This window comes from Marmota marmota, unplaced genomic scaffold (assembly GCF_001458135.2).
Source record: "Marmota marmota marmota unplaced genomic scaffold, marMar, whole genome shotgun sequence".
In the NCBI taxonomy this organism is placed as follows: domain Eukaryota; kingdom Metazoa; phylum Chordata; class Mammalia; order Rodentia; family Sciuridae; genus Marmota; species Marmota marmota.
The window spans coordinates 3,968,407-3,980,060 of NW_026000075.1; positions in this window are offsets into that span (position 1 = coordinate 3,968,407).

Sequence of the window (11,654 nt, forward strand, 5' to 3'; positions counted from 1 at the left end):
TTAAAAAATGAATGATTTCCTTTGTTTAATTTTTTATTGGGGTAAGAATGAAATTAGCAAATGGGAGTCTCAACTTCCTTCTGGAAAAGAAATGTGAACTGCTAATCTACTGGAGAGGCCAGTGCTTCACAGACCTTAGTATTCTATGGATCACTGGGGATCTTGTGAAAATGCAGATTCCAACTTGGTCATTCTGGGGCAGTGCTTGAGTTTCTATCTAATAGGCTTCCAGGTGTCACTTAAGTTGCTGGCTCTTACTCAGACCTATAAATCAACAAACCAAATGTTGAAGGACATATGCTTCCTTAGTGTGATTACCAAGGGAATATATTTAACCCACAGTCCTTCTATTTAGTGGGCAATCTTTCATGAAATGAACATTAAATTGGCAAGGTTTCCACACTGAAGCATAACTATTAGAGACTTCTGGTGAATAAGACAATTAATGTTGATACTGTCATTATTTGACACTCAACATTGATTGCTTTATATTATTAATTATCATGCCATGCTGTTGTATATTTTTTAAATTTATTTCTTACATACATGACAATAGTGGAATGCATTACATTCATAATTATCCATTCACAGCACAATTTTTCATAACTCTGTATATAAAGTATGTTCATGCCAAATTATGCCATTATGTTGTATCTTATTTTATAAACAAAATGAAAGGTATCTAGACATCAACGACAAAGCTCTGAGTTTTTTTTTTTTTTTTTTTTTTTTTTTTTTTTGCATACCAAGTTGAAGACTCATGCAGAAATGGTGATATAGTTTTTGCAGTCACATTCAAAATCAGATAGATTCATAGTTAGGCTGACATGAAATGAAGAGGCAGAATGTGTATGTCTGTTAACACATTTTGCATTTTTTTTTTAAAAAGAATGAACCTAAAACAGAGCTATGCCAAAAGCCTGCGTCTTTTTTTGTTCCTATATAGTTTCCTATTCTGCCACAGTCATTCTCTTTGTTTGCTTTCATACACCAAAATTTGAATAAAGTCTTATATGCCCTCAGTGCTCCACATACAAGCTCTCCCTGTCCACCTTGGTGAAGAAGGCAATTGCTATTTTCTCTTTCTGCTAAGTGATGGAAACTGGGAGAATACAGTCACAGACTTTACAGTAAAATTAGCATTAGAATGTTCAAACTTCACAGTAACAGAATTCCTTATATTGTTCTGTTGAGCCCTCTTTTCTTCTGCTTTTCCATTCATGGATAGGGAATCCCTGAAATAAAAATCATCTCTAAAGTTCTTATGCCTTCTCAAAGAAAGCACTTCTCAGACAAGAAATAATATTCAAAATAAAAAAACATAGGAAGAAATGATGGTCGTGAGAGGCTGGGGAAGGTGATCAATGGTGTTACTTAGCTTCTCCCACTCTTTTAAAACATTTTTATTGTAAAAGATTGCATATTTCTTTATAAATATATATCAATCTATTTGCACAATTTAACAAATATTTATAAGACCAACACTAATATAACAGGTACCCAGGTTAAGAGATTAGGCATTGTGAGAATAAGGCTGACTCATGCAGTTTTAGCTTGGTTTTGTTTTCAAAAGAAAATTTTAAAAAATTATGATAGCTAGCCTTTTTTTTTTTTTTTTGGCTGCTGTGTTGGCTACAGAACACAGAGGTGCTCTACCACTGAACTATACTGTCACCTCTTATAATTTTTTTTAATTTTTTATTTATTTATTTTTTGTGGTGCTGGAGATCGAACAAAATCTCACTAAATTGCCCAGGATGACCTTGAACTTGCAATTCTCCTGTCTCAGCTTTCCCAGTAACTGGGATTATAGGTGTGTGCCATCATGCCCAGCCAAAACAAGATTTTCTTGTTTTGATTAGCATTGCATTAAACCTGTAGAGTACTTTTGGTAGTATGGCCATTTTAGTGATATTGATCTGCTTTTAATGAGAATTGCAAGAGATTTTTCTTTACTCTTTAAATAACTGGCTTAGAAAACATTCTGTGATAATTTCTTGTACTTTGTGCCCTTGAATTTGTTTTGTCATTTTGGCTTTATTTCATAATGATCTGTGGTCCTGTATAGATCAAGGGTTTTAAATTTTTTTGATATGTTTGACAAAATACCCCAAATCAAGTTCTAAAAGTAAGTCTTTTTATCTTGAACTAACTTTTGGATTTCCAGATAATTCCCTGGAAATCCAAGAGAGACATATTAGGCTTATTTTAATTTGTTAAATTATGTGGAAATCATTGTCAAGTAAGAAATGTCTAGCCAGGCTCAGTAGCACAAGTCTGTAATGACAGTTACTCTGGAGGCTGAGGCAGAAGGATCATAAGTTTGAGCCTCATCTGGACAACTCAGTCTCAAAATTTAAAAAAATTTTTAAAAGGTTAGGGGTGTAGCTCAGTGACAGAGTGCTTGGAGATAGCTTTGGGTGGGCTGAGTTGTAAGACCCTGGGTTCAATCTCCAGCACCACAAAAGAAAAAAAAAATGGAAAAGGAAAAGAAAAGAAAAAAGATGGCTAACCTTTAAGTTATACTTGTATGAGTGATTAATATGTGTTCTAAGGGGCTGGGTTTGTGGCTCAGTGGTGGAATGCTTGCCTAGCATGTGAGAGGCATTGGGTTTCTCAGCACCGCATATAAATGAATAAATAAATAAATAAAGACCATCAACAACTAAAAAATAAAGTTAATATTTAAAACAAAAATGTGTTCCAAAATTATATGGGATTCTCAGAAATCTGATGTGTCTTGGTATATGTTATCAGTCATAATTCTAATGTTAGAATTATCATATGCCACAGAATAACCACATTTCTTTGTGAATTGTGAACTGATATCAGTTTTTTTTTTTTTTTTTAACTTGTGGGCACTCAACTACTGAGCCACATTGCCAGCCTTATTTTATATTTTATTTAGAGACAGGGTCTCACTGAGTTGCTTACTACCTTGCCATTGCTTAGACTGGCTTTGAACTCACTATATCTGCCTCCTGAGCTGCTGGGATTACAGGTGATATCAGATCTTTACCAATGCTATTTTAAGTCTTGTGCTATTGTTTCCTTCTGGAATGTCCTCCAAAGTCCTGTGTATTAGAGGTTTGGAAGAATTGGAAGGTGGTAGAAATCATCACCGCAGGGGGTGCCCTTGAAAGGGATTGCAGGAACCCCACTCAACTTTTTATCTTTATAAGGTGATTATCTCATGGGTTTGTACAGTGACAGAAATCTAACACATCTTGCTCGTGGTTAAATTGCCTTTTTCTCAAGCCTTTCTGGAAGTTTTTTGGGAAAAACAGCAATCATAAAGTGCTGTGTCTTCGAGCAGATTCACAGAAAGAATGAAAAGAAACATGACAAATGCTGTGCTGGGGTTGTAGCTCAGTGGCAGAGTGCTTGCCTCACACACGTGATACCCTGGGTTTGATCCTCAGCACCACATAAAAATAAAGACATTGTGACAATCTACAACTAAAAAAAATATAAAAAAAGAAAAAAGAAAAAAAGAAATGTGAAGTGCTGATTTCTGGCAACTTCAGACCATGCCATTGAACTGGATAAGAATCTTCCAGAACTCTAATGAAGAAACTGATGAGCTTGTGAAACTGCTAACCCATCAGGCAGAACAAGAAGTAATCGAAAGAGACTTAAAAGAATTAATAAAAAGAAAGTTATGGGTTTTCATGACTTTGAAACATTGTTGGTTCTTTTAATTTTCTGTTTTCCAGGTTTAAGGAAACTTAAAAACAAACAAACAAAAAACACTATAGTGTACAGCAATCTAGACAAGTGTACTTTTATAAAACAAAAGTTGAAATATTTAACTTTTTCTCCCTACCTGATGCCTCCAGATTTTGTAAACTATATGTGAGAAGTATTATTTTTATGGTAATATGGTTATTTGCATAACTCCAATAAAAATCTGTTCTTTTAATAATGGATTCAGTTGGAAACATTGGCTTTGCCCAGGATGCCATAGTTAAGAATGCACATAGGATACCTGGCTGCAAGCACCCAGACTTGACAGTGAGTGAAAACTGTCATTGCCTGGAAGGTCCAGAAACCTCAATATACTGGGTACTACAGACAGAGCTTGAAACCTGCCTTGGTTTGGCTTCCCAGCTTTAAAGTTTTATTTGAGATTCCTTGTCAAATTTCCAACAAAACAGCTAGACAGGGTGGCACATGCCTATAATCCCAGCAGCTCAGGAGATTGAGGCAGGAGAGTTGCTAGTTCAAAACCAGCCTCAGCAACTTAGGGAGACCCTAAGCATTTTATCCAGACCTGGTTCCAAAACTTAAAAATTTTAAAAAGGTTGGGGAGTAGATCAGTGGTAAAGTACCCCTGTGTTGCAATAAGTGACGGAATCAGGGTCATTCTGGGTGGATTGGGCTGCCATAGAAAAAAACACACAAACACAGAAAATACTGTTTTCGGGGTTCAGGATGGCTCTGCAACTTCAAGAATCAAGCTCCCACGCTGGAGGGCACAGAGAGCCAGGGAGGCAAGAAGCAAGAGGCCAGCAAGAGAAGGAGCACACCTGAACCCCGCCTATTTATTGGGAAGAAGCCATTCATAGAATATTCCACCCAAATAAGGCAAGAAATTGGATTTAGAAGGGTGGAGTCTTGCTTGTTGATGTCTTGTGGTCAGCAGATTGACTGACATCTTGGAAAGCCAAACCCATCTCAGGTACAGTGTGGGATCAAAGGCAGAGCCAGCGAAAAGGCACACATACAACAGGCCAGTCCCCTCATGCGCTCAAATGAGCATAGCTCACACACACAGCCCAGGGATGGCTAGCGACATCCCTGTGTTCAATCCCTAGTATTCTCTCCTCCTCCATCAAAAAATCCCTATTCCCTCCCCTGAGGTGACTTTTATCCTTCTGTTAGTCATTTTCTGGCCTTTAAATTTTTTTTTCACTTTTATTCTTTTATATCTTTATTTATTTATTTTTATGTGGTGCTGAGGATTGAACCCAGGGCCAGGGCCTCACACAGGCTAGGTGAGTGCTCTATTGCTGAGCCACAATCCCAGCCCCAATTTTTTTTTTATATATATTTTATAGTTTTACCACATTGGTGTACATCCTTAAACAATATTTCCATTGCTTTTGTCTGTTTTCAAACATTATATTAATCATATTGTATATATACTTTTGTGTCTTTGTTTTTTTGGCTTAACTTGGTTAAATGAGTTACTCATCTTGTTGCATGTAACTGAAGTTATATTGGTTTTATTGTTGAACGATATTCCTGCATGAATATACTATAATTTTTTATCTATCTTATTGAGAATGGAAGGCTTCCTGTGCACCTTTTCATACATGTATTCTGATGTGTATGTAGTTACATTTCTGTAGGAGACGCCTGGAACACAACTGTTGTCACTGGGTATGCACATCCTCAGCTTTATTCAGGTGCTACCAAACTGTTTTCCAAAGTGTTTCCCCCCCACCCCCCAGTTTACAATGTCACCAGCCTATAATCTCACCAGCCTATAATCTGTACAAGAATTCCACTTTCTCCTAATTTTTACCAACATTTGGCATTTACTCCCCCGCCATTTTTATTGTGGTTATTCAGGTGTAGGTATAATGCTATATCATTGTATTTGTGATTTGCATTTCTATGATAACTAATGAGGCTTAGTTGTGTGTTTTTTTTGTTGTTGTTGTTTTTGTTTGTTTATTTTGGTGCCAAAGATGGAACCCAGGAGTGCTTAACCACTGAACCACATTCACAGCCTTTTTTAAAAAAAATATTTATTTTTTAGAAGTAGTTGGACACAATACCTTTATTTTGTTTATTTATTTTTATGTGGTGCAGAGGATCCAACCCAGGGCCTCGCATATGCTAGACAAGTGATCTACTGCTGAGCCACAATCCCACCCCTCACAGCCTTTTTTTATTTTTATTTTTTTTATTTTGAGACAGGATCTCACTAAGTTGCTTGGGGCCTCCCTAAAATGCTGAGGCTGTCTTTAAGCTTGCAATCCTCCTGCCCCAGCTTCCCGAGTCACTGAGTTTATAGACATGTGCCATTGTGCCTGGCTTCTTTTTGTTTTTCTTTTTAAATGGGATCTACCTGTGTTGCCCAAGCTGATCACCAACTTGTTCACTCAAGCAGTCCTCTCTCCTCAGCCTCCTGAATAATTGGGACCAGAGGTATGTTCACCATACCGAACTGAGATTTAGTCCCTCTCACTGGCAAGTGGAGTTTCCTGTTTTGTGAAGTAGCTGTTCAAGTCTTAGGGATTTTTGTATTGGATTGTATGCCTGTTACCACATAAAGTCTCAGTCCACTCACCTCAGGATCAAAGCCGGCTAGTGGAGAGACAGGTGATGGTAGAGAAAAAAGTTTACTGCAATGAGCTAGCCGATTGGAAGACGGCAGACTCTAAAGGGATTGTCCTAAAGGGCCTTCTTAGCTAACCACAAGCAAATAGCTTATACAGGAAATTTAAGGAAGTGTATTTTTAGCCCTGTCAGGCGGTGGGTGCCCCAGTAATCATTAATCCCGGTGCATTTCTTTGATGCACATTTTGACATTATCTGACAGTCACCAGATGTTCTGGGTTCTGTAAATCTAAAAAGAAAGATTACTGATTAGGTCTTATGACTCATATATCTCTTGTTGCTTTTTCCTGTGATGGCCAGCTCTAGTCGTTAATATCTTTTAGGTGTGGCTTTTCTTTAGAATTTAGAATGCTGGGCAAAGGGAAAGAAACCAGAACAAGTTTGCTAAGGGCAATTTGTGAAGGTCAAATTAACTCATCAGGCCTTTTCCTTGGTAAATTCTCTTGATCTCGCAACAGTTATAAAGGTGGGTGTTGATGGAGAGTGGAGTTCTGTGGTCATTGCTAAATGCAGTGTAGGTTTTATTGGAGGAGAAGGTTGCATTCAGTGGGTCCTCCCTTTCAGGTGTTCATGAGTCTTCTGTCCTCGAGCCTAGATATGGTGACTTTTCAGACATAAGTGCCATCAAAGGAAGGCACACAAAGATAAAGAAAAACCTGATATCAGGAGATCATTTAATGGAGGGCATTAAAGACTATCCATTTCTTGCACAAGGCCTTGGGTTAATTTTTACCAAGAAGCAGAGTAGAACAGGGGTTAATCAAACCCCTAAACTAGTGAGTCCCTTTCAATCAATGCTTTGAAAATTTTCAAATTCCCATTAGACCCATTAGCTCATCTGGAAATTACTGTTAACTTGGAAATGAGCCCAATGAGAATTGGATTCTCTGAACAATCCCCTGTAGGAATACATCTTCCCTTCCCTTAAATAAAGATGAAGTGGAGGACAGAGAGGAAAGTAGGAGAAAGTTAATTGCAGTTTCCAAAAAGTAAGCTGCGGGGGCATCTCTGCATGTCTTTAAACGTTGTTTCAGAAGAGCCGACAGACTGACTCAGCAATATCGTGACTGATAATTAATCTCTGAACACTTTTTCTACAAAGAGGACTAATCCTGAATTTTTAATTTTTCTTTTCCTTTTAATAACACTTGAGCTGGTCGGAATTTGGCAAAGCATTATAATATCCCAAACACAATTGGAATTACAGCTTTTTATTTATTTTTTATGGTGCTGGGGATTGAACTCAGGGCCTGGCACATAGCAAGTTTATGCTTTACCACCACATCTTCAGCCTCTGGAATTATTGTTTTTTTTTTTTTTTTTTTTAAGATTTTTTTAGTTGTGGATGGACACAATATCTTTATTTATTTATTTTTATGTGGTGCTGAGGATCGAACCCAGTGCCTCATCTGTGTGAGGCAAGTACTTTACCACTGAGCCTTAGCCCCAGCCCTTATAGTTGTTTTTTTTGAAACAGGGTCTCACAATGTTGCCTAGCCTGGTCTCCAACTCCTGTGCTCAAGTGTTCCTCCTGCCTCTGCCCAGAGTGCTGGAACCACAGGGGGGCGCCACCACACCCAGCTCAAATTACAGCATTTAATCTGATCCACTGGGCAGTGATTCTCTGGTCTCTTACATATGATACTGTTTTCTCTGGTCCCTGGTAGGCACTGAATAAATGAGTGAACAAATGACTTAGGGGAACATTGATGAGAGTTGAATATTAATAGCCTGGTAATAGAAGAAAGCCAAGATGATGCTTAAAAAGTACAAAGTTTGAGTTATGCAAGATAAATGAGTTCTAGAGTTCTATTGCACAGCAAAGTGTTGGTGGATAACAATATTGTATTATATACTATTTTTTTTTTTTGCTAAGAGGGTTTAGTGTTCTTAACACAGTAATAATAATAATAACAATAATAGGGGTGGGGTGGGAGGAAACTTTGGGAAGTGGTGAATGTCTGTGGTCTTCATGGTGGTGATGTTTTCACAAATGGATCTTGTCCCTAAACTCATTGAATTATATGCATTAAATATGTACAATGTTTTGCAAGTCAATCTGTAAGGTGAATTAAAAAAAATAATGCCTATTACGATGTGAACACATCCAAGTACAAACATTGACACTGATTTAATTTGATCATGTCTATGGCTTTTCAGGGAAAAAGATGCACAAGTTCTGCCTCTTAGAAGATAGTGCACATAAGTAACTAATGAGCATGAAAATAATTTTATAGCCATAGATCACAAGCAATACATTTAAAGGGAACATCTTAGTTGTTACGGGCAAAAATTGCCTGTATTTCTCTCTTCTATTTTGTAACATCCCCTGACTTAGAAATGCCTCAAATATGCTCTTTACAAAAAAGATTCTCGGATTAATGAACATCACATTACTTTGAAATAGTTTACCAGGAATTCTAATTCAATTCAGTGAAAATAAATACATACTTTGCAGTTTTCTTTTTCTTTCTTTATTTCTTTTCTTCTTTTCCTGTTGGAAATCAGGTGGGAAGTGTATTTGTATTTATCTTTGTGTTCTCAGTGCAGAGTATGTCACTTGGTACATAATAGAACTTGTTCATGTTGACAGGATGCAAGAGTCAATCCTATAAAGAAGAGTTGCGGGAACTGAGAGAAATCTTTGGAGAGGGGAACAAGATTGCCATCTTTGGATATTGAAGGCCTTCACTTGTGGTAGAAGAACAGAATAAGAACGCTATGTGGATATTTCCAATAGACAGAATTTTATTCGTTTATCAGTAGAGGAACAGTTTGATCTTAAAAACCAAAACCCAGAAGAGAAAAAAGTTGCATTCCTTTTTCAGGTTATTTTTTTCAAAGGCATTGTTATGGGGTATCTCATTTCCCTTTATTTTCATCTCTCTCAGCCCTAAGGATTACTGTCTGAGTTCCCTGATTCAGCAGAAAAACTTTGGCATCTCTGCTTTCTGAAGAATGATGTTCTCTCTGGGTCCCTTATATATAAATTTCAAGGCCTAGGAGTCCATGGCTATAATCATCTAAGAGTAATATACAGTCCCGCCTTTGTCTATAAGAAGAAGATCCAAGACGTGGTGAGACATAAATCAATTTCAGGGCAACCTAAACCTCCACAGCATTGCCATTGATGGGTGTCTTATTATCTGGTCTCTACAAATCAATCTGAAAAATTAGTCTATAGAGACAGTGATATATCTGATGTCCTTGGTATTATTTGTGTATTACCTTATTATCAATATATATGTTATTTTGGATTAAAATATTAGTTTTACCTTGAGTTCTGTTGGAATAATAAAAATCTCAACTATTAGACTATTATCACACATCAATCTTTTCTACTATAAATTAAGACCCATTTCTCACCCGGGAAATGGAGATAAATTGGAGAGAAGTGCTATGAATTAGAGAGACAGACCCAGAATAGGAATAGAAAGTGTTTTCACCTGAGTCTGTTTCTGAAGCCTTATATAATCTTATGTAAATCATCCAATTTCTTAGCATCTCATCATTTTACCTATAAAATAATGTTAATAGGAGAAATTTACCATATTCTTCCTGTTGGAAGATGGAGTTATGTTTTAAAATCTTGGTATATAACATCAAATTGTATTAATGGAAATAAATAGTGTGAAATGACTAACTTTGACTCATATAGTCATATGCTTCAAAAAGAAATTGTTTTCTCAGTGAACAGGACCATGTGGAACTTGGCTTTGGAGAGCTCAGTGGCTGACTTTTGCAGACTGAAAGGGCTTGGATGGAAACGTGGCCGATTTGAGGGATGACCCCAAAAATGGGAGCAAATCAACTGCAGCAACCCATCAGTTCCACAGTGCCTCATGACCGATGGGGCAGGGGAAAAAGTCAAAGTTAGAAAGCTTGGGTTCATTCTGGCTCAAAGCCAACTGACAACAACCCTGAGAAAAATCATTTAGCTCCCTGGGCTTCTGTTTCTTTGTACATCTGTGGAGTTTGAACTAGATCTACACTACTCATAGTAGCCACCAGCCACAGGTGATCATTGTGCACTGGAAAGGTGGCTAGTGCCATTGAGGAGGAACCAAATTTTATATTTGATTTCCTCTTAATAAATTAAAAATTAGAAAACTTGAGCAGTGTAACGTATTTTCTTCACACACCAGTTAATTTTTTTTGGGGGGGGTGGGGATGTGGATCAGAGGTACAGCGTTTGCCCAGCATGCATGAGGTCCTTGGTTCAATCCCCAACACCTCAAAAACCACAACCAAATACAAAAACAAAAATGAACTTTGGTAGGCCTACATTTCATTTCAACTGTTGGCAATTTAGTGTCCTTACTGAGATGTGTTGGGAGTGTAAAATGTATACCAAATCTTACAGACAGAATGCCAGTTTGTTTATAAACAATTTCATTAATTTTTTTGTATTGATTACATGTTTAAATTGGTTTAAACATGTAAAGACATTAAATATGTCTATTGGCTTAAATAAAATGCTATTAAAATTAAATTTACCTGTTCCATTTTAACTTTTTAAAAAAACATTTATTTAGTTATATATGAACACACAGTATCTTTACTTTTATGTGGTGCTGAGGAAAGCACTTTACCACTGAGCTACAACCTCAGCCCTCCATTTTAACTTTTAAAAAATATGGTTACTAGAAAAATTTCAATGATGTGGCCCACATTGTATTCTATTGAATAGTGACAAGCTAGATTATCTCAATGCATCTTCCAACAATAAAGTTCATCTCTGAGTGGTTTGCCCATTCCCTCTCCCATACTGGGGATTGAATTCAGGGGTGCTTTAACACTGAGCTTCTCCCCGAATTTGTGATCCTCCTGCCTCAGCCTCTTGAGTCTCTGGAATTACAGAAATGTACCACTGTGCCTGATTCTCTGAGTGGTTTTGATCATGAATTTTCAAAATAGAAAATGCAAATCATAACCACCTACCCTTCTAGCAGTGTAGTTCTGGGCAAATGGCTTAATCTCACTGGGCCTCAGTTTCCTCATCTGAGAAATAAAAAAGATACACATTAACTTCATAGTGTGCAGGGCTGGGGATGTAGCTCAGTGACAGAGCGTGTGCTTAGTATGTGCATACAAGTTTCTGTGATAGGGGTGTGAGTGGTGAGAACAAGGGAATAATTCTATTAACTGGGCCCACTGCTTTCTTTTTTTAAAAAGCAATTTACCTGCAGCCCTGCCTGGCTTAAGTCAACAGGATATGTTACATTCCTCAGTAAACTACCTGTTATCTGCAGGCCTGAAATGTCAAACTGCTCATGATAAGAACACAAGTTACCCTGAAGGGG